This window comes from Tenrec ecaudatus, chromosome 1 (genome assembly GCF_050624435.1).
Source record: "Tenrec ecaudatus isolate mTenEca1 chromosome 1, mTenEca1.hap1, whole genome shotgun sequence".
Classification (NCBI taxonomy): domain Eukaryota; kingdom Metazoa; phylum Chordata; class Mammalia; order Afrosoricida; family Tenrecidae; genus Tenrec; species Tenrec ecaudatus.
The window spans coordinates 199,919,763-199,943,011 of NC_134530.1; the positions used below are offsets into that span (position 1 = coordinate 199,919,763).

Genomic DNA, 23,249 nt, shown 5'->3' on the forward strand with positions numbered 1-23,249 from the left:
ACATAAGATGAAGCCTTGCTATCTTTGCCTTTAAGGAGCATTCTGGTTGTACTTCTTCCAGAATAGATTTTTTATGTTCTTTTGACAGTCCATGGTACTTTCCCCAGTCTTCACCAGCCGCATAATTCAAATGCATCAATTCTTCTTCTGTCTTCCTTATTAAATTTCCAGTTATCACATGCATATGAGGCAATAGAAAATACCATGTCTTGAGTCAGGCACACCCTTGTCCTTGATTTTCAATACTTTCAAGAGATCTTATCCAGCAGATTTACCCTTTGTAATGTGTTGTTTGATTTCTTAACTGCTGCTTCCATGAACATTGATTGTGGATCCAAGCAAGGCAAAAATCCTTGGCAATTTCAGTCCTTTCTCCATCTATCGTGTTACATACTGGTCCAGTTGTAAGGATTTTGGTTTTCTTTACATTGAGTTGAGTTGTAATCAGTGCTAAAGGCATGGATCCTTGAACTTCATCAGCAAAAGTTTCAAGTTGTCCCCACTTTCAGCAAGCAAGCATGCTTATGTCATCTACTTATCACAGATTTTTAATAAACTTTCTTCCATTCCTGGTGCTGAATTCTTCTTCATATATTCCAGCTTCTCTGATTATTTGCTCAACATATAAATTGAATGAGAATGTTGGGAATATGCACACCTTTTGTGATGTTAAATCATGCAATATTCCCTGTTCTGTTCACAAACCTGCCTCTTGATCCACGTGCAGGTTCTACATGAGCACAATGAAGTGTTCTGGAAATCCCATTCTTCTCAAGGCTGTCCATAGTTTCTTATGATCCATACAATCAAATGCCTTTGCTTAGTCAATAACACACACGTAAACATCTTTCTGTTATTCTCTGCTTCAGTCAAATCCATCTGACATCAGCAATGATATTCCTTTTTATATTTTCCTCTTCTGAATCTGGCCTGAACTTCTGGCAGCTTTCTGTAAATGCACCGTGGCAACTGTTGTTGGATGATCTACAGCAAAATTTTACTTGCATGGATATAAATGATATTATTATATATTTTGAGCATTCTATTGGGTCACATTTTTTTTGCAATGAGTAAAAATATGGATCTCTACTAGTCAGTTGGATCAGTAGCTGCCTTCTAAATTTCATGGCATAGATGGGCGAGTGCTTCCAGAGCTGCATCAATTTGTTGAAACGTTTCAATTTGTATTCTGTGGGGGTCTCGTCCAGCGAGACCCTCACGCAGTGACCTGGAGGGGCAGCGAACCTGGATGGAAGAAAGACACAGAGACATGGAGCAAGACAAGTGCTGATCAAGCCCGTTTATTTTGTCAAAACTCGGGGTATATATCTACAATAAAGAGGAACTGGGAGGTGTATATTCTAATAAGGCATACTGCATAGCATCCAATACAATATGTGTATTACAATGAAGCATAACAACGTTAGCCAATCAGCAGCAGGTAGGAAGTGGGAGGCACATATTCTAATGAAGCATACTGTATAACAACCAATCAGGCACATATTCCTAATAAGGTAAAAAGGGTGCACAACAGTTCTCAAAGGCGTCCGTGGTGATGTCCGCATGCAAATTAAGGTTTACCGGGTGAACTTATCACTGTGTTTCTAATATGGTATATCTGCAGTTCAATGGGTGTTCAGTACTTTGACCAATGGCAGCAAGGTCAGCTATCACAACCGCCCGTGCTACTGAGCACGTAGCTTGGGATGTGGGGGCGGAGTTGGGCAGGAAACAAAGCTTTGCTGTTAGGAAGCAGCCAAGTTTCTGCAACGTGGCTGAGACCAGGGCCTTAATGGCCATCGGCTCCCAACAGTATTCCATCAATTCCTGGAGCTTTGTTTGTAGCTAACATCTTCAGCTTTAACTTTTCCATTAAGCACCATTGGCTCTTGCTCATATGCTACCTCTTCAAATGGTGAAAGGTAAGCTAGTTCTCTTGGGTACAGCAATTCTGTGTTCTTTCCACCTTCTTCTGGGGCTTCCTACATCATTCAATATATTGCCCATAGAATTTTTCAATATTGCAGCTAGAGGCTTGAATGTTTTCTTTAGTTCTTTCAGTATAAGATACGGTAAGCATATAGAAGTTACACATCCTGATTCCTGGCATCCCCATTCCCTAGACTGAACGCACTTCAAATTTCAAATTTTTGTTGTTTTCCCTGGAACCATGCTTTAAAATATTAGACAAGATGCTAATGTACTAACAGACTACCAATGCCCTTTGCAAAGCAAACAAATGCACATTGCTGAACAGTCATAATAACATTGACTGTAGCAATTAAGACAATTTTGCAGTGGTTTAAACTCATTTAGGGCAAGAGGCCCAGTGCAAAAGCAATCTCGACAGTACATTGATTTAGCTACCAGCCCACAGAGAACCCTGGAGACAAAGACTGAATACAAATTTCCAACTTCCCTAACTGGATCATGGTCTTTCAATGAGTAAGAACTATTTTCTACCTCAGTGAGAATCTCTCCCTGAGAATAGTGATTGGACCATAATGAGGAAGAGGCAAGGGGAGGTGGGAAAGCTAAATCACACTAGGAGACAGAGATAAGATGGGCGGTGGTAGGTGCTGTCGTGTTACTTTTGACTCATAGTGACCTGCTATGATCAAGTAGAACTGATCCATAGGGATTTCTTGGCTATAATCTCTAAAGAAGTAGAGCACCAGGTCTTTCTCTCAGAGACTGGCCGGGTGGATTGGAACAATCAACCTTTAGGTTAGCAGACAAATGCTTAAATAACAAGAGAGGCATGCTATTTACGCAAACCATGGGACAATGATGTCTGGCGAGTATAAACAGGCAGACATGAGAAAAGAGAGGGACTCCACTTGTTACGTGGTAATGAGATATCTGAAAATAATGGACTTATAGTGAGGTACGAAAATTGCCTCAATACTGTGGGAAGAAGGAGAAAAAAACTATCAGAACTGTCCGTGAAAAAGAACAACAAGCCAAACACCAACCCAACTTGACCTCAAGCCCTCTTTGCCAGCCAGGTTAAGTATTATGATTATTCTTGTTTAGATTATTTCCTTTTTAAAAATTATAATTTTATTGGAACTCTTCCGGCTTCCCTTCTTTGTGCTGAATTACTACTTCATTCTCAAAAAATTTATTGATTTTTAAGTGCCATCGAGTCAGCTTTGATCCATAGCTACATTATGTACAACAGACTGCCCGTCCTAGGCCACCCTCCCAATTGTTGCGATGTTTGGGCCACCCTGCCAACTGCTCCCGTGCTTGAGACAATTGCTACAGCCGTGGTGCCAATCCATCGCTGTTAGGGCCTTCCTCTCCTTTGCGCCTCTACTGTACCAAATGTGAAGTTCTGCTCTAGGGGCCAGTCTCACAAATATTAATTTATTCCATTAAACACCAAAAATTGGATACAATTAGTGACTACACACTGGTAGCAACAAAACTACAGCATATTCTTATCATATGTACATGTGAAACTACATAATTAAGGCGTCATTGCAATTACATAATAATGAGAAATTTAACCAGAGTGCACTAGAAGGTTTAACATGTTAATTAACACAGAGTTTTAGCCTCATAATTATAATTATACACATAAGCTGGGATTATAAAAATGCTTGTGTTGTTATAACTAACTACATGATGGGGTTCTTTGATAAAATATTTCTGCTGAAATGCAGGACAAGCTGATTTTATAGACTGTCATGTTGGTGTCATCTCCTCTGACAGACGGACTGGAATGGTCTACACCTTGCAGTGCTTCATTGCACAGGTAAGCATGAACATCAAATACTGGTAAATCGTTTTAAATATTTGCACTTGTAAAATGCTTACTTTTAACATGTACAATAAAGTTATAAAGCTCTTTGAGGACTGCTTTGTGTAGAGTAACTTCTGTAGAAAAATGCATTAGTAAAATTGTCACCCAAACTAAGTGTATTAGTCTGGGTAGACCAGAGAAACAAATTCATAGAGACTCATATGTGTATAAGAAAGAGCTTTATATACAGAAGCAGTTGAATATTGAGAAAACATCCCAGCCCAGTCCAGATTAAATCCATAAGTCCAATACTGGCCCATATGTCTGATACCAATCAATAAAGTCCTCTTCAGACTCACAAACCACATGCACTGATGCTGAATGCAGGACGATCTCAGGCAAGTGGGTGGAAGGTCTTGTGGATCCAGTAGTGTAAGCATCTCAGTGCTAGCAGGGGTCTCCACATGGCTTCTCCAGCACCCAAGGTTGCATCAGGGTAGGTCCATATGGCTTCTCCTCAGGGAGGCCTCCCAGGGAGGCAGCCTTGTCAGTAGAGCGTCTCCAAGGGAGTGAGCCGAGAGAGAAAGTATGTCTCCTGCCTCCAAGGAGGAAAAACAGGAGGTCCCAGAATCCTCAGGAGAAGACCACGCCCACACAGAGGCCTCATTGGCTATGACCCGATTGACAGACTAGACTCTACCCCTTTGCTCATAATCCTCTTAAATTGACAAAATGATTATATAGCTACCACATTAAGGTTAAAAATTAACGAAGACTTTCAAAGTGAAGCAAATACATGATCATTTTTCAAAGAAATGATCAATAGATGCTCTGTAGTCACTGAGCTATGGAACTGTGGCCCAAACCTGCTTCCCCTCCGGACTTTGATTTCCTCATCTGTGCAACGATATGCTTGTACCAGGCAGTTTATAAGGTTCCCCCTGGGTCTGTGCTTTCACGATTCTGGTTTTAATTTGGTATCTTTATGTGCCATGGATTGCCAAAAAAACAAGCAGAGTTGTCTTGGAAGAAGTACAGCCAGAATGCTCCTTACGGGAGAGGATGGAGAATGTTGTATCCTGTACTTCAGACATGTTGTAGGAGAGACCAGTCCCTAGAGAAGGACATCATGCTTAGTCTAGTAGAGGGGTAGTGAAAAAGAGGCAGGCTTTGGATTGGCACAGTGGCTGCGGCAATAGTGTGATAGATTCATGTCAACTTGCATTGTGCAGGAATGGAGTCCAGATTGTCCATCACGTCAGAGCCTGACGATACCTCTTGGGAGGTGTGGCATTTTTATAAGTGAGACACTAGGGACTCTTTCTTCTTGCTTGCTGGGACTCTGTGCTTGCCTCTAGGAGAAGCTACATGTGGATTACCCAACCCTGAGAGCTGTTGGCAGCCTGCCACATTTCCACTGATGTTAGATCCATGTGACTGCACCCGCTGGCCTGTGATTTTCATGCATCTCACTTCATCTTTCTGTGACATCAGCCTGAAGCATGAGTCTACAGAGGGCTCCTGCTAGCATTGGACCACAGACTGGCCTTGGAGCTTTTCCTGATATGCGATTATTTATGGATATATAGCTCTTACTTATACATATATGATTGTCAGTAGTTTTGTTTCTCTAGGCAAAGCAGCTTAACACAATGGGCTCAAACACAAAGTCAATCCTGAGGAGGGCATAGGACTGGGTCATGTTTTATTCTGTTATCCATGAGGTTGCTATGAGTTGGACCAGTCTCTATAACACTTAACAGTAGCAGCGTCTTTTAAAAGGCTTTAGTTGAAACTGTGTTACGGGAAAAGATTTTAAGCCCTTGCAGGAGCAGACAGCCTCATGTTCCTCCTGAGGAGCAGCTGGTGGTTTCAAACTGCAGACCTTGTGGTTCATGGGCGTCTGTGTAGCTCTAACACTACTAGGTCTCTTGCTACAGAAATAGGCGTCAATCAAGCACAATTATACAATACTGTTTTTATGCTCAGGCCACGTTCTCTGCTCGGACTAATCTCTGAAGGTGTGAACTGGGTACTCTGTCTCAGAGGTGAGCCTTGGCTGGGTTGTTATGTATTTGTATGTTTAAGTTAACATACAATCATTTACATATACTCCTCACTTACATAGTTAGCTCATGTTGTCACCCTTTTTACTCTTTCTCTTGTACTCCACATGATTAGATTACGAAGACCGTGTTGTTACATTGTTTGCATGTTGGTAGTATGAAACTAGAGAATGACCACATCAGATCACAAAATGGCAGATGCCTACATTGTTTCGTAACTGCCAAATTATATCATTACACAATTTCCAGATTTTATTATTACCTAATTTCCAACTTTTAGTATTATTTGACTGCCTATTTAAATAGTTACTTAACTGCAAAACCACTGAGACTCATGGCCAGCCAAGTTGATACATGACCTTAGCCAACATTGCCAGCATTATTCTCCTTTCACACTTCAGTATTTGTTATTTCCAAATCTCTGTCACTTATAGTGACTCAGTAGATTTTTAAAGTATTTTGGATCATGCGATAGTTACTAGCTGAGTAGCAGACAGAGTATCTCACGCGGTTTCTGAGGGTGAGTGCTTTAGTTGGGTGGTGAGAGCCCAGTTTTCTCAAGATGTTGTATAACAGTGTTGGCTTTCCGCTGGCTCTGGCAGCACAGAGACAGAAACTGAAGTGACACAGAGAATATTCGCATGACTTCTGTGTAAGAATGACACCAAAATTTGAGAAGCATTCCATATATACTTTTTCCTTTCGAGGTTACCAAGGGAGGGAGAGAAGGAGGGGGTAGGGAAGATGGAACAATACGATGGAGGATGACAAGTATTAACTTGAGTGAAGGGAAGGCAGTATGTATTCCCAGGAGAGCAAAGGAAATTCAAAGGAGCGGGCAGGGTGAGCTAGAGGCAATGCGGGAAGAATCCTCATCCAGAAAAGGAGGGCGAGAATAAGGGGGGCACGGCTTGCAGAAGGACATCACCGTCGCTGCCCTGCAGATGCGGAAATGCTGCCCTCGCGCATGCTCTCCACAGCAACGAGGAAAGGAGAGGCGTTGGGAATGGTGGGCGCCACTGTTCTGACGCTGAAGCCTAAACAAACGACCTTCATGTGTCTGTGACGACTGTGGTAAATAATAATTGTTTTCTTTCTGAGAGAGAAAGTTCGAATAAATATTTGCCAAACGTCTCATTTTGCAAATGGAGTTGAGGGCATGGAAGTGAAAATTTCTGTTAAGTACTTGGGAATGGTTTACTTAAAAGTGTCCTGATCCTTAATTAACTTTCATTGTGGGTGGATTATCACAATGGAGTATAGATAAGCAACCTTGGGACTTCCCAAGCTCATTATAAATGGGGATAGGATAGTAGTTGGTCATGATGAGAACCTGTTTCTCAGCCAGCTCTGAATGATGTGAATCTCAATGACAAGCAGGATCCAGATCACATCCCTAACTCGTTCACACATTAGTGGGAAAATGGGTTTCTGAAAAGTCCTAATCAGGGATTTTTCTGCAACCAGAAGCTTTTAGGAGAATACACTGAAAATCTAGGTAACCTCCCTGAGACCCATCCTCTCCTCTGTGAAATGAGGTTGCCGATAGCAACCCTATAGGATTATTATGATGACTAGACTACTATATATTAAGGGATACTCTATAAAGAATAGAAAATGTTCTCATCACCATTATTCTTTTTATTATTGTAAAAACTTTTAAATAAAAAGCAAAGCCAAAAACTTTGTTGCAAGTTGGTCAAAATGTTACAGAGCACATCAGTTTTCCACTAAGAATTCCTATACATTTTGTTCAATGTCACTGATTACAATCCTCAGAAGGTAACATTACTTGTCCTATTTCCTCCCTGTGTTTCCTGTTTCTGTTCCTCCTTCTCTGAACTTCGTTCCTCAGGAAATGCTTCATTTTTCTCTCCAATGGTTGATTTTTCTAAGGTTTCCATTTTATTGGTCCCCTAGAGACTTGTCTGTCATTTGGCTGAATTGAGCCACCAGAGTGAGTTAAGTTCCTCACGTAAAGGTGACTAAAGACCAGAGTCTCACTGGTTCCACCCAGCCTCTATCTTCACCAGTACGTTTGGTCTTTTGTGTTATGATTTTGAGTTTTGTTCTATAGTTTTCTTCCACGCTATTCAGGATCTTCTACAGCGATCTGTTCTGAGTAGTTGGTAGCGGTAGCCAGACGTCGTCTAGTTCTTCTGAGCTCAGGGTCGGGGAGAGAGTTGTTTGTGTGGTCTGCTACTCCATATGACTAATGGTTTTGATTTTAATCACTCTGGACACAGAGAGGCGATTGGTTGCATAGTAGATGGACACTCATGAGCGTTTAAGACTTCAGTTGCTTTTTACTAAAGTAGGATATAGAACATTTTTTGTGTCTGTGTGGGTTCTACTTTGCCAATTGACCCAATTGGCATATGACTCATTCTCTCAAGATGTTTGCTTATGTCAAAGAAGTTTTTTTAATACTGGCCCTATATGCACCACCGTATTTACATCATGCACACACACAAAAATATCCTCTGTGTCTATATATATATGTATACACAGAGGGTATATACGACATACTCGCACTGTGCCTCCCGTATCTGTACAGCTTTTCTATCTACCCATGCATCTATCCACATGTCACCGTTGCTGAAGATTGTGCATATGACAATATTTAGCTCCATTGCCTTAAACTCTTGCACTTCGCCCAGTGTATTCTCCTGCCCTCATCATTTGTTGGCTGATTCCTATCCCCCCTTATTGTATCTTGCCTTTTCCTTCCAAGTTAACACATGCCTACTCCCTAGCCAGCAATTTCCCTTCCCTTCCTACTTCTAGTAATCATCACAGTATTTCTTTTGATGTCATTACCATTGTCCTTCTCACTGTATATTTTCTTCAAAGTGTTAAACATGTGAGCTCCCTGGGAGGATACGGATCCTTTCAGTTCTCAAAGTCCACTACTCATACTCATACTGTGCGACTTTAGAAAGGCAAAGGTTATGGAGGGCGGTGGAAGTTCTCCAGTTCACTGTAGTTTTTGTAAGACACTGTGTCTTTTGAAAACACTTGTAGCAGCGGAATGACCTGGCTTTGTTAGAACATAAAAATTCCTGGATTTTACAATAGAACTACCGAGTCAGTATATCTGGGTGTGGAGGTCCTGCAAACTGCACTCTTAAAAGTCATTCAAATGACTATTGTGCACACTAAATGGTTTTTTCTTTTAAAAATAATTTTATTGGGGGCTCATACAACTCTTATCACAATCCATCCACCCTCCATTGTGTCAAGCATGTTTGTACATTTGTTGCCATCATCATTCTCAAAACATTTTCTTTCTACTTGAGCCCTTGGTATCAGCTTCTCACTATTCCCCTCCCTCCCCGCCACCCCTCCATCATGAACACTTGGTAATTCATAAATTATTATTTTGCCATGTCTTACACAGTCCAACGTCTCCCTTCACCCACTTTTCTGTTGCCCATCCCCCAGGGAGGGGGTTATAGGTAGATCTTGTCATCAGTGAATCCTTTCTACTCCACCTTCCTTTGGCCCTCCTGGTATCACTACTCTCATTAGTGGTCCTCAGAGATTCATCTGTCCTGGATTCCCCATGTTTCTAGTTCCTGTCTGTACCAGTGTACATCCTCTGATCTAGCTGGATTTGTAAGGTAGAATTGGGATCATGATAGTTGAGGGGAGGAAGCACCAAAGAATTCGAGGAAAGTTGTATGTTTCATCTTCGCTATACTTGTACACACTACATTTTGAGAAACGTCAAAGGTGAATTGAAGATTTGATGGGGTGCATAGCTCATGAAAGCCATTGCTGCTCAATTGTTCTTAACCAGTGGTTTCTCTTCTTTTTTTGTCATCTCTGTCAAGAAAAACATCTTGTCGCTGTAGTCCTAATGTTTTATATTTATTTACTCATAAATTATGTTTAGGTACCAAAGTTATGATTTATCATGTGTATTATAAAAAACAAAACAGAAATTTTAAAAGATGAGTTAAAACCTTCATGTTGTAATATTTTCTGCCTCCTTGAAGAATACTGGAGAATACTGGCCTAACCAGACATGCTCAATATAGCTGTGTTCATTCAATCGCTTATTAAGCAAATGTTAACAGAATTTCTTCCAAATGCCAGAGAGTCCTGGTGTTGGTCTGGGTTACACCGTGTTGGAGTAGTAACCACAAGGTCAGCAGTTCAAATCTACCAATCACTCCTCAGGAGAGAGATGGGGTTTTCTATTCCTGTAAAGACTTACAGCCTCAGAAACCCACAGGGGTGGCTCTCCTCTGTTCCCAAGTCACAGTTCCTTTGATGAGCGAGAGTTTGGCTTTGTTTTTGCAGGCCTATTCTGAGCTTCTGGGGCCCACTTCTACCATACTGGCGTACTGACATTACTGGGTCGTTGTGTGCAAGCCCTTTGCTAGTTCCAGATTCTGTCTGGAGGAGGGTTTAATTCTCCTCCTCCTGGTCGTAGTGTGAAGCTGCACCTGGTCAAGGCTTTATTCAAGACCACCAAGAGGGGATAGCCAAAAGGTATCGCTACAAAATCTTTATTAACTAAAAACATCAAAATGTGAAGGCATTGTTTCTTGATATATCCTCCATCTAAGCGAATACATTATTTTTCCTGATGAACTGAATTTGTTCTGGGTTTATCCATCACTCATCCAAACACATGAATGGACCTTGTGCATCTGTCCAGAAAACTCCCACACCAAACCAGGAGGCATGTTCACCGCATCAGTTTAATTTGGGGAAAAACTAGAAATCACACAAATGTTCCAGAGAGGGACATGGAGATGGTCCATTCGTATAAAGGAGTTAAAGGGGAGAAATGGATCAACATAATAACGTAACCATGCTGATATTTAGGGGACATGCCAAACACTGTATGCACATGGACTGAAAAATGAAAAAAATTGGATCATTATAAGAACCCTATGAGAGAGGTAATATTGTTAGTCTTATTGGCAGATGAACAAATTGAGGTCCAGAGAAGCTCAGTAATCTAGATTAAGGTAACAAACAGAATTCAAACCCTGGCAGCCTGGCTTCAGAACCAATCGCTTACCATTTTTGTAATGCTGTCTACCTGGAAATTCCTGTGGATTGTGCCTCTCACAGATCATCGTGCAATGGTCCATAGTGTGCACAGCACACACACACACACACACACCCCACTACGTATTGGGGGCCAGGGGAGAAAGAGGAATCAGTCAATACATTCTTGAGGCAAGTGTTCCATTTCTCTAACCGTTTCTCAGAGAATGATGCGCTTTTTATTTACCACACCTCAGAACAGTACTTGTGGCACTGTTAAATTGTATTCCTTTCCAATGTTTTTTGAGTTTTGGTGAACAAAAAGAAGTCTGAAGGGACAAGTGTCCCAGCGAACTTCTCAGCACAGCCCTTGCTCTCCCCTCTGCGAGTGAGCAGGGCCATTGTCACAATGGGGAGAAAGTCACACCGCAACTTTCCCCTACAATACAGTGATCAATTTGCTTAAAATTTCCATAAAATATGACCCTCTGATAATCCTGTTTTTAGCTACCTCTGTGTTTCTGAGGAAATCCAATAAGATTATCACTTTGGAACCCCCCAAAGCAGTAGCTATAACCTGTGTTCTGTCTGCATTGAATTTAACTGGCCCTGCAGCAACCTGGAAAGGTCTTTTTGAAACTACACCAATGAGACTAAGCCGAACGTATTACTGAGAGAATGTGTCTGCAACATCTACTACTCAGAGACATGTTTAACTACATGTGGCTTTCAGTAAACCTTTTCTTGACTTACCCTAGTGTAATTTATCAGAACAGTTGTGATGGGAGGCAAGTCCAAGACCATTGTGAAAAGTCTTAATGAATCCAAACAACGAAGCAAGACAGATAAATCAACCATAGCGAATTTAGCAAAGCATCATCTTTGGAAGGATCATGTGGCACTGTGAAAAGAACCCAGGACTCCTTTTTAGGAAGACCTAGGTGTGTGTCCGTGCTTTATTTCTGTCTGTGTGTCCTTTGACAAATGAACTTCTTTGAGATTCTTTTTGTTTCTTTATAAACTAAGGATGATAACACATTTTCTGCCTGTGTCACACAATCCTTATAATGACCTATCTTTGATAGTGATCCCATTGAATGCCGGGATTAACCAATTGACTTAATCACTGCATACTTGCTGAGTGTGGTTTTCCAAAACATCATTCAACAAAATCCTTGCTTGCGGTTGACTTAGCCTGATCCCATGTATCAGAGTGAAACTGTGCTTCACAGGGCTTTCAACGACTGGCTTTTCGGAGTAAATCATCAGTTCGTTTTTTCTGACTTGCCTTTGGGTGAAGTTGAATTTACATTCTTTTGCTTAGCACTGAGTGCCTTAATTGTTTTTACTATCCAGGAAATATCTCAAATACCACTATTATTAGGCGCTATCCAGTCGCTTTTGACTTCGAGCAAGTCTGAGCATGTCCTGCACCCTCCTTACCTGCTGTTCCGTTTGAACCTGTTATTGCTGCCACTGCACCAATCCTTTTCACGGGGAGATTGTTCTTTTGGTGATCTTCCACGTTACCAAGCATGAAGCCTGTGCCCGGTACTTAATCTGGTGTCACTTTGGTACTGGAGAGGATTAAGAGTGAAGGGGTGGAGTCCAGTCTGTCAATCGGGACATAAAAGTCAGTGAGGCATGGCCTTCTCCTGAGAATTCTGGGAACTGCAGTTTTCCTCCTTGAAGGTGGGAGACACTTTTCTCTCTGTGCTGACTTCCTGCGAGAAATCCCTGAGGAGAAGCCATATGAACCTACCCGGATGCAGCCCTGGGTGCTGGAGAAGCCACGTGGAGACTGCTGCCAGTGCTGAGAAGCTTACAATGCCACTGGATCCAAAGACTTTCTACCCACTGGCCTGTGATTGCCCTGCATTCACAATCACTGCATGTGTTTCATGAATCTGAAGAGGAATTCATAGATTGGTATGAACATATGGGCTTGGTATCAGACATATGGGCTAATATCGGACTTGATCTGGACTTAATCCAGACTTGATCTGGACTGGGCTGGGATGTTTTCTCAATATTCAATTACTCTTGTATATAAAGCTCTTCCTTATACGCATATGAGTGTCTGTGGATTTGTTTCTCTAGTCTACCCAGACTAACACAATGTGTTAGGTCCTAGTTGCTCCTGACAGCATCTCAGAATTATGTGAGACGAACTCTTGCCCTGCTTGCTTCTAAGGAGGGGTTGGCTGTGTCTCTTCCAAGAGAGATTTGCTTGCTCTTCTCATAATACATGATTCTTGGACAGCATTATCACTGAGACACATCAGTTCTTTTGCATCAGAGCCACCTATGAGTCAGGATCAACTCAATGATAGAATTTGCTTGAACAAATTAATTTGTTTTTGGATTTAGTATTTTCTCGTCTTCCATCTGACACTGCCCCCCACCCCCAGCTTCCATGGAAGGTAATGAATGTGATTGAAGTCTGGCTTTGCCACTTGTATGCACTTTAGCATTTAATTTTGTTATACTTCAATGCTCTCATTTGTAAAATGAGGATAATAATATGAATTTCTGTGAAATTATGGTTCAATTAAATAATACATGCAAAATGCTTGGCACAATTGGAGCATAGTAAGAGTTGAGCAAATTGTCATTGGCTAACTTAATGGCAAATATGTTGAGCTAGTCTTCCAACATTTTAGTGCCTGCCAACTTGCAACTAGATATATTAGAATTGGATTTCACATGATGATTCTAAAAATGTAAGCAATTTGACCTTCCACATTACCTTTCATATAACTCACCTCCTTATCATGGTTATTGAGATTAAAAAAAAACGCTCAGGGGATGAATAATATTGAACTTGATAGAATGGAATTTCTGACTATATTTTGGATTTGGTTTAGATTTAAGAACTGTTCCCCAAATTAAGACTAAATATTTACTGGATAAAAATAAGTGGAAAGAATTTTGCAAATGTAATAATATGTAATCACGAAGTAATGGATGTTAGCTGCCGTGTGCCACAGCAAAGCCTTGACATCGACTTGAAGTTATGCGACACAAATCATACTTTAATCTAGAGCAACAGTGGATTTATTCTTGTACGAGCTATTGACATCGCTTAAATCATTCACCTAATGACCTATGATGTACTAGACTGGCCTTTCCTTCATCCTTACTTTTAGAAAGACGACTTGATTATACAGGCACATTTTAGCTGATCATAAATTACCTTTATTCAAGACCTATAATTTTAAAAAAGATGATTAGAGGACTGAGCAATATTTATTTCTGAGTTAATTTATGTGTCAGTTTCCCTTAAGTGTCCTAAAAATAGTCCTCATCTTAAAAAGGAGGGTTTTCCATCTTCTACCAGAATTTGAAGCTCATTTCTGTTGTGGTTCCTTGTGGTTTCCTATCTGCTTTCCTATCAATGTAGACTTCTAGGGAATTAAAGGGAAAAAAGAAAAAGAAACTTACAGGCCCTCTAGCCTACTTTCCTCATTTTTCAGGTGTGGAATAGTGACCCAGAGAAGATCATGTTCATTGGTGTCAGAGTGGAGAAGAGTCTAGATCTTGAACTCTTTTATCGGCTCACTGTTTATTATTCTACACCTCAGCTTCTTTTATTTTCTCTGACTCATGATTTAAATATTTTTGTTCAGAGGCAGAAAATCAGATCATTCTGAAACACTGCACTCCATCCTCTCTTTAGAAGAAGCTGATGTGTGCGTGGAAACACTAGTGTCCCCCGGCGCTCATCAGTGAGGTGGGGCAAACTCAGCCAAGAAGGCGCTGTTGTTTCTGACGGCAGTCATCTCATCATGCCTTTCATCTTGTGACTCTTATAGATTACGTGCAAGCTTCCTACAATGTTAATGAATACTCGCACTGAGAAATCACATTTAGGCACACAATCGTTTCTCTTTTCCAACACAGTGTGATTAGGTCCAGTATTTCTCCGGGGAACTGGTGGCACGTGGATGAGCATAGGACTACTAATGACAGGGTACCAGTTGCTCTGCAGAAAGATGAGGTATACAATTTTGGAAACCTTCGATATAGGGTTGCTTTGAGATGGAGTCAACTCAATGGCAGTGGGTTTGGTTTGGATTCTTAGTGAGTGACTAGACTTAGAGCCTCAAAACCAAGTTCAGGATTTCATATATTCTGACCCCAGCTGTCGTCTCAAATGCTTCCTATACACGTAAAAGCTGAACAATGAATAAGGAAGGTTGAAGGAGAACTAATGCTTTTGAATTGTGGTGTTGACAAAGCATAATTAATATATCATGGACTATCAGAAGGAAGAACAAATCTGTCTTGGAGAAAGTACAGCCAGAATGCTCCTTTGAAGTAAGGATGTCAAAACTTTGTCTCCTGTACTTTTTGATATCCAACCGGGTGGTGGGTACCAGTCTCTGGAGAAGGAGGTCATGCTTGGTACAGTACAGATCAGTGAAAAAGAGAAAGCTCTTCAATAAGATGGTTTGACACAGTAGCTGAAACACAGCAACAATGGTGAGGACGGCACATGGCCTGGCAATGGCTCACTCGGTTGTGCATAAGGGTGAATGTGAGCTGAACCGGGTCATTGGAATCCTAAACTGATACGCCGAGTCTTTCAGACGGTGTGTGGTCATTTCCTAGTTCATGTTAATGAAAAAGCAAACAATAGATAGCAGAAAAAGTCAATAATTTATCAAAGAAAGCTAAGGAAATAGATTCACATAGCTTTAGGAGAATGCATGATAGGCTTCCAGAATTATCTGTGTTATAAGGAAACACAGATACAATGAGGATTTGGTAATTCTAGAAGAATACAGCCTAGCAGTTACAAATTCAGGGTACATAATTTAGAACAAAGTGATAAACCTAGAGCGAGTCATACTATTATCACATATTAAGCAGCAATGGGAAGTGTGGGAAACTTAGCTTGCTAGAAAAGTATCGTTGTAATCACTTTCTGACAATCTTATTCTCTGTACTTAAGTTTTCTTTTTTTAAATCATTTTGTTAGGGACGAATACAACTCTTATCACAATCCATACATACATCAATTGTGTAAAGCACATCTGTACATTCATTGCCCTCATCATTCTCAAAACATTTGCTCTCCACTTAAGCCCCTGGCATCAGGTCCTCATTTTCCCCCCTTCCTCCCCTCTCCCCCCTCCCTCATGAGCCCTTGATAATTTATAAATTATTATTTTGTCATATCTTGCCCTGTCCGACGTCTCCCTTCATCCACTTTTCTGTTGTCCGTCCCCCAGGGAGGAGTTCACATGTAGATCCTTGTAATCAGTTCCCGCTTTCCAACCCACTCTTCCTGAAGGGCGGATGATCCCTTCAGGACCAGTGCTGTGAGTGTACTTAAGTTTTCACTCTACTGAATTACTTTCTGGAAGATTGTCCCACCCACAGCCACAGGGAGCCTGGAAGACTCACTGTAGAACAGCATCCTTTGGGTCTCTAAGGCTGTAAATCTTTATGGTTAGTCGTACAATGCTCGCAGGAAGTGTCACAAGGGTTCATTGGAAGGTCATGGTTGAACTCCAATTGGTCAAATGTTCTTCCTCAAAGTATGTGATAAATTACATGTTGACTGCTACCTCTTGGACACTCTACCCTTTCTTAGCTTGTTGCTGTTGAATGAATAACTTTCTCATGCTCTATTTCCATTCTCCATAAAGATATTAGCTACTCGGTCCTTTTCTTTTAAAAAACAAAAAAGATATTAGATACTTGTTCCTTTGTGACAAGTAATGGTGCACAAGTGAAAGGTCTTCAAAAAGTTCATGGAAAAATTCTATTGTCTTTCAATCTCAGTTTCCCACAAATGTATGAAGACTCTTTGTACAATATAAACTATATATAGTGTGAAGTGTATCAGTTATGTCCATGCCAGACACCGCTTACTGGCTTGGGCAACTTCCCTTTGAGTCCTGATATTGTTTTAGAATTCTCAAAGATGCTTCTGCCAGTCACCCAATGGTCAGAGTGTGCACATGAGAAAGAGTTTTTGCCCCCTTTCTCTCCCAAATCTTGTTTTACATATCCATCCTGGGAGAGCAAATCTGTAGTCAAATTGCAAAAAAAGAAACACTGGGCTTGTTTCCAGAGCATCCAGCACAGTTTGTATTGGGTTCTTGCAGGGTAAATACTGAAATGTATGAGCATATTCCTCCACGATGTAGGCACGTGAGTACTAGGAGCATTGAAATATAAAGATCATGAGAATTTACAAAATAGTGACAAGAAGTTGTGACCAAAAAAATGTTATAAGAAGAGATATGAATTCTGAGAATAGTTATTTTTGAACAAATTTACATTCTACATAAAACTTCATCATTCTGCCCTCCTCCCCGATAAGTAAGCTCATGTCTGTTTAATGATAAGAAACACCCAACAGCATTATGGAGCCTGGATCGGGAGTTTGATGAGTTGATAGCAGGTATTAGATACTTGGTCCTTTGCAATCTAGCAGTATTTATTTTGTCTCAAAATTGTATATTCCAGTTTGGCTGGTGAGAGCAAAATGCACACTTTATTTATTCCATTTCAGGTTAGACTATGTAATTTTGTGCTGTGTTTCAAAACTTCTGAAAGAAAAACAAAGCGTTAGGAATCAGGGTGGTTGTTAGGCGTCATCCAGTCCGTTCTGACATGCCGTGTCCCCGTGCACTACAGAACAGAGCAGCCCCGTCTGCTCTGGCACCGTCCTCCCTGCCATGGTTTCTGCCACGCTACGAGCCCTCTCGTGAGACGCTTCCTGTCTTTTGCTGCCCCTCTGCTTGAGCTTAGGGCTCTCCTGAGAGAACTGGTCCCTCCTGAGAATATGTCCCAAGTTTCACTTTGCTTGCTTTTAAGAAGCCTTCTGTAAGAACTTCTTCCCAGCCAGACTTATTTGTTCTCTGGCATTTCATGCTCTATTTGATGTTGTTTGCCCACACCAGTTTCCAGCTTTTGCATGCACAAGAGACCATTGAACATATCAAGGGTTCTGTCAGGTGAACCTTTGCCCTCAAAGGGACATCTTTGTTTGTTTTTAATATTTTAAAAAGGTCTTTTACAGCAGATGACCCCTGCAATCCTTTGGATTTTGACTACTATTTCCAGGGACATTGATTGATTGTGGAGGCACGCAAACGAAATCTTCAACAGCTTCCATATTTCTCCTTTTATTATGACATTTGTGGGTTCACGTGTGAGGATTCGGGTTTTCTTTATGGTGAGGGGAATCACACTGAAGGTTGCCGTCTTTGACCTTCATCAGTATGTGCTTCAAGTTCTCTTTGCTTTCAGCAATCAAAGGTTAGGTCATTTGCATATTGCAGGTTGTTAATGAGCAGGTTGCAAGTTGTTTATTCTAAATGCTGTGTTCTTCATTTGGCCTAGTGTTTTTGGATTCTTTGCTCAGCGTACAGATTGATTATGTATGGCGTAAGCATAAAAACTTGATCCATCCATTTCCTGATTTTAAATCATATGGTATCCTCTTGTTCTCTTGGAACAACTATTTCTTGGGCTGTTTAGGTTCCACATGAGCAGAATTAAGCATTCTGGAATTCTCATTCTTTGCAATGTTATACATAATTTATTATGTTCTACTTGAATGTCTTTCATAGTCAATGAAACAGAAGTAAACATATTTCTGAATTTAGCCTCATATTTTCCCTGAAGTTTGATGTTAAAAACTACATAGATTCCTAAAATATCTTCTACAAAGATATTTCTAATGGAAATGTATAAAATAAAGTTTTGTAACATTTGTACCTGATTTTCTTTTCTTCACACTGTTACACTTTTAATGGATCTCTACAAAGGATTTTTATACAATAGGGACAGAAAGTTATTTTCCACTGATGTCATGCTACCTGAACTTATTCGTGTACCACTTCTCTAACTTGACCTGTGAAGCGGCTTCTTAGGTTTAACGGTCCTTCTACTTCATTATACGATCCTTGGGTGGTACGAATGATGTGGGGAAGTAATTCCCTAAAAGTGGGCGATTGAACCCATTCAGCAGCGCTGCAGGAGAAAGCCTGGCCTTATGCTTCCTGGATGACTTCAGCTAAGAAAGCAACATGGAGCAGTTCTATTCCGTAACACATGAGGTCTCCAGCCATTGTTATCCATTTGATGGCAATATTGTTGTGTGTGTGTGTGTGTGTGTTGCTGTTGTTGTTGTTGTTGTTGCTGGTATTTCCTTATGAAAGCATGGCCATACCTACCATTTAGTTACCAATAAATGCTAAAATGCTACGCTTGTAAAGGCGTTTGCTTTGGCTACTCTGGTAGTCTTCCGGGAACTGGATGGAAGTTCTAAAGTCTCAAAGTGCAATCTACCAATTCACTGGTGGTCATTCAATTTCAAGGTCAAACCAGAAAGTAGCAGCACAGAAGTGGAAGAGGGAAGCCCAGGACACGAGGATCCAACTTGTTTCTAATGTGTTATTTCTCCTGTCTAGGTCTTGGTAAACTTTTCCTGTAAAGTTAATATTTTGGGCTTTGTGGGCCATATGGCCTGTTTTGTTGTTTTGGTGTCTGTTCAGTTTTGCCATTATAGTTAGCCACAGGCAATGCACAAATGTGTGGATGTGATTATCTGTATAAAAGAAGTGGAGGCCTGCATTTGTTCTACTGGTTATAGTTTGTAGATGAGACACGGTCTTATATTCTTTGAATGAGTATCAATATGGATCCGTGCCTAGAAAGGGGTATCACGTTTGGTGAAGCAGAGGGTTAGTGAAAAAGAACACGATCCTCCATGGGATGTCTGGTCTCGATCATAAAAACAATGCGAAGGTGACACAGGACCAGACATTGCTTGTTCCGTTGTATATGGGTTGGGGTTGACTCAGTGGCACCTAATCACAACATTTTTGGTGTGGTTTCATTGCTCAATTAATTTCCTGAACCCTCTGTTTTGCTCTCCTGTTGCTTTTGAGTTTACTAAATTCATATTCTTTGAATGCTTTCCTGTGCAAACTGTCGCGGGGAATTTTCTTCTATGCCTCTGTTGTTTGGGCTGTAAAGGTTTCTTCTAGGCGTGGCTCTTCATTTGCTTTTCTACATTTTATCTTCCTTTCTTTCACCCCCCCCTCCTGTATGGATAAGCTTAGTAGGACTATGCTCAGCTGCATGAACAAATATACGGCATCTTCATTTATTTTACAAGCACCACACTGGATTCGAATAGCATGGTACTAACATACTTTTAACAATCATTGTGGTAGTTACATAAGTTCAGGTCAACTTGAGGATAGATACAAATGTAGGGGTAGTATTCAACCTGTCAATCAGGTCACAGTCTGATTGCCTCCTTGTGGGACTGGCCTTCTTAGAAGGAGGGCCCTGTGAACCTCCTCCCTTCTGTGCCTTCACCTTCCTGCTGGTGGACTCTGGTTGCTGCCAGAGCCTTGCCTTTGGATCCATATGACTTTGCACCCGCCGGCCTGTTCTCTTCCTGCATCCTGCACCGTTGTATGTGACTGCGTGAGTGTGGAGAAGAACTTATGGACTTGTATCGAACTTATGGACTTGTATCGAACTTATGGACTTGTATCGAACTTATGGACTTGAGTTGGACTGGACTGAGATATCTATGTGATATATAATTACTCTTGATATAAGTTCTTCCTTACACGTGTATGAGTCCCACTGGATTTGTTTCTCTTGTTAACCCGGCCTAACACAACCATGGAATTGATTTTTGCTGTTGTTGAAAATATTCTTAGTAGAATTTTTACATGTACAATGAAATCGTTGACATTCTTTGAGTGGTACAACCGTTCTCATCCTACATTTCCGTGTTGTTCCTCCCCTCCCCTATTCAGATGAACTCACTGATGCTCAGGTGGTCTAATTTTTCAAGTCGATGTTGTCAATATCATCTTATATACATATAGATCATAAAAGAATCTTATGCTTAAGGCAGACATTCTTTATCTACCCACTCCCATGGAGTCAACTGTCCGGTTGTAAGAATATTTTAAGGGCTATTTTTGGTTTAAGGTTTAGAGATTATCTTAGGACAATAGTTTCAGGAATTCATGTAGTTGCCATGGACACAGAAATCTGGATTCTATGAAACTTTGAAATTCGATGTGCATTTCTCCCCTTTTGATCAAGATTCTCTAATAGAGTCTTTGATCAGAATGTTCAGTAAAGCACAATAAAGTATTATTTAAAACAATGTACAATAATAGTAGCCAGGGAACACTAGTTGCTCTGGTCTAGTGGCGAAAGGGTAGCTGTTCACGAAGGCAGTTATGTACATGTTCCATGTTTTCCAACTATTTCTAGCTCTCCTTCCTTTACTTATCCAGGTGAATAGAAACCAGTTGGTGTAGCCTGGACAGCTGCGTGCAAGCTTTTAAGATCCCAGGCACTAACCAACAAACTAGGAGGAAAACAGAGGCACTACATACCATCATAAGCCAATTAACTGGGATGGCCCCTGAAACCCGGACTCAAAATGACCAAACCCAAGAATCCAAATCCCGTGAAGTGTTTGGCTGTAAGCTGATTCAGTGATTTTTTTTCATTATTATGAATGTGTTTATCATACAACTTCTGCCAATTCAATTTTTTATAGGTATCCAATCTAGTAATGGCAATTGTTACTTGGTTTTGCTGCCCTTTATCAATGCATGGTCTGTCACTGCAAACAAACACAGTGCTTCATAAACCATATTATCCCCTACCTCCTCCCTCGGATCCCTCGTAACTACTATGAAACATTTGCCTATACATTTTCCTATATACTATTGACTTTTTGTATGTGAGGTCACACAGTATGCCTTTTGATTTACCTTGTTTATTTGAACACAAATTAAACTTCAATGTAGATTCTTATGGATGCTTCCACCTCACTGAAGTCTTTATTTTCCATTCAGAGTATAGTCTGTGGTTGGAGCTATATCCATTCTTTTTTTTTTTTGGAAGACCAGATCATTGGTTCTAATCTGAGAGTTTCTTCTCCCATGCCAGAGAACAATACACTTAGCTGTATTTTACTCTTGGATAGATTCTTTCTGGCTTTCCTTCGTTTTCCCAAGTCTTCCTGGAGCACCGGAGTGTAGGAGTCCTGGTGCCATAGTGCCTTACGTTCTGGGCTGCTAACCCACAGTTGTTCTTCATGAAAAAAGGCGAAGCTCAATCACTCCTGTAACAATGCACAGTTTCAGGAATCTTAAGCTTTCTGCTTCGCTTTTTGGGGTCACTATGAGTAGCAACGTACTTGATGGCAGTGGGTTTGGGATTGTTTATACATTATATTGTTTCATTTCTCTCCAATTTAACTTTTGTGAGGTGAAATGAAGCTTATAAACAAAACTTATGTTATCTCGGTCTTCATTTAAAATATTGCCCTAGACATTCTTGAACCTTAATATTGAAAATAAATGAAATTACTTTGAGCAGTGACCCCAGGACTTAATCTGAAAATTTGAACACATCCTTGTTACCAGTTCGTTTTCTCCTAAATTTAGATTTTCTTTCATGAAAGAAAATTTGTTTCTTGAGTTCTGATTAATTGAAGGTTTGATATTTTTCCTCCTAGCTCTTGTTTATGTGCTACCACAGGATGGGGTGTGCCCCATATATTGGGTCAGCTTGACTCACTGTGGTTCATGGGGTCAGTTACTCACATTGAGGTCTAATATTTTCGAATTTCCTGTGTAGCCAGGCTACATAAAAACCAGTGATAAGCCAAATGTTTTAGTCATGTCTAGGTCTACCATTCTCATATGAACATGAAAGAAGCATACATGCTTCTTTAAGTAAATTAGGCAACATTCAATTACTCAGAGGAATTCTGAAAGACTATAGAAAACTCTCAAATTACAAATATTTGGGTTTAACACAGACTTTAAGGACTTTTAAATCCTTAAAAAATGAAATGTGAAACAGAAGATGTGTAATCCATATCTTATACTTCCTTTATAATATTCCTTAGAGGATAGCACGCTTCGGAAGATGGTACATGTGTCAATTATCTATTATTTTAAAGGCTCCAACCTAAACTAAATTCATTGTCATCAAGTTGATTCTGTCTCATACCGATCCTATAGGACAAAATAGTACTGCTTCTGTGAGTTTCTAAGACTGTAGCTCTTTTGGGGAGTAGAAAGTCTCTTCTTTCTCTCATAAATATAGTGGATATATCATATTAAAATAACCTCAAAAACCTTAATGACTTAGAATAATAATATTTATTATTCGCATAACTCTACAGATCAGCTGGGTGTGCTACGACCTGAGCTGGGTTGGGTGATCTAGACTGAACTTATTGCAGTGTCTGAGGCCAACAGTCACGTCAGCTAGGTGCTGACTGGTCTTAGGATTATTTTAATCATATGTCTGGCTATAGGCTGGAATAATGGGGTTGACTGGGCCATCTCTTGCCCAGGCTTATTTACATGGTGACGGCAACGTTTTAAGAGCAGTCTTAAAAA

General features: G+C 40.5%; 1 non-coding gene across 1 annotated transcript; it reads left to right on the forward strand.

Annotated features, from left to right (window-relative positions):
* Positions 1–6,405: 6,405 nt before the first annotated feature.
* On the forward strand, positions 6,406–6,510 carry LOC142438282 (U6 spliceosomal RNA). The gene has a single exon (XR_012782687.1). It is a non-coding gene; the product is annotated as a U6 spliceosomal RNA (small nuclear RNA).
* Positions 6,511–23,249: the final 16,739 nt, after the last annotated feature.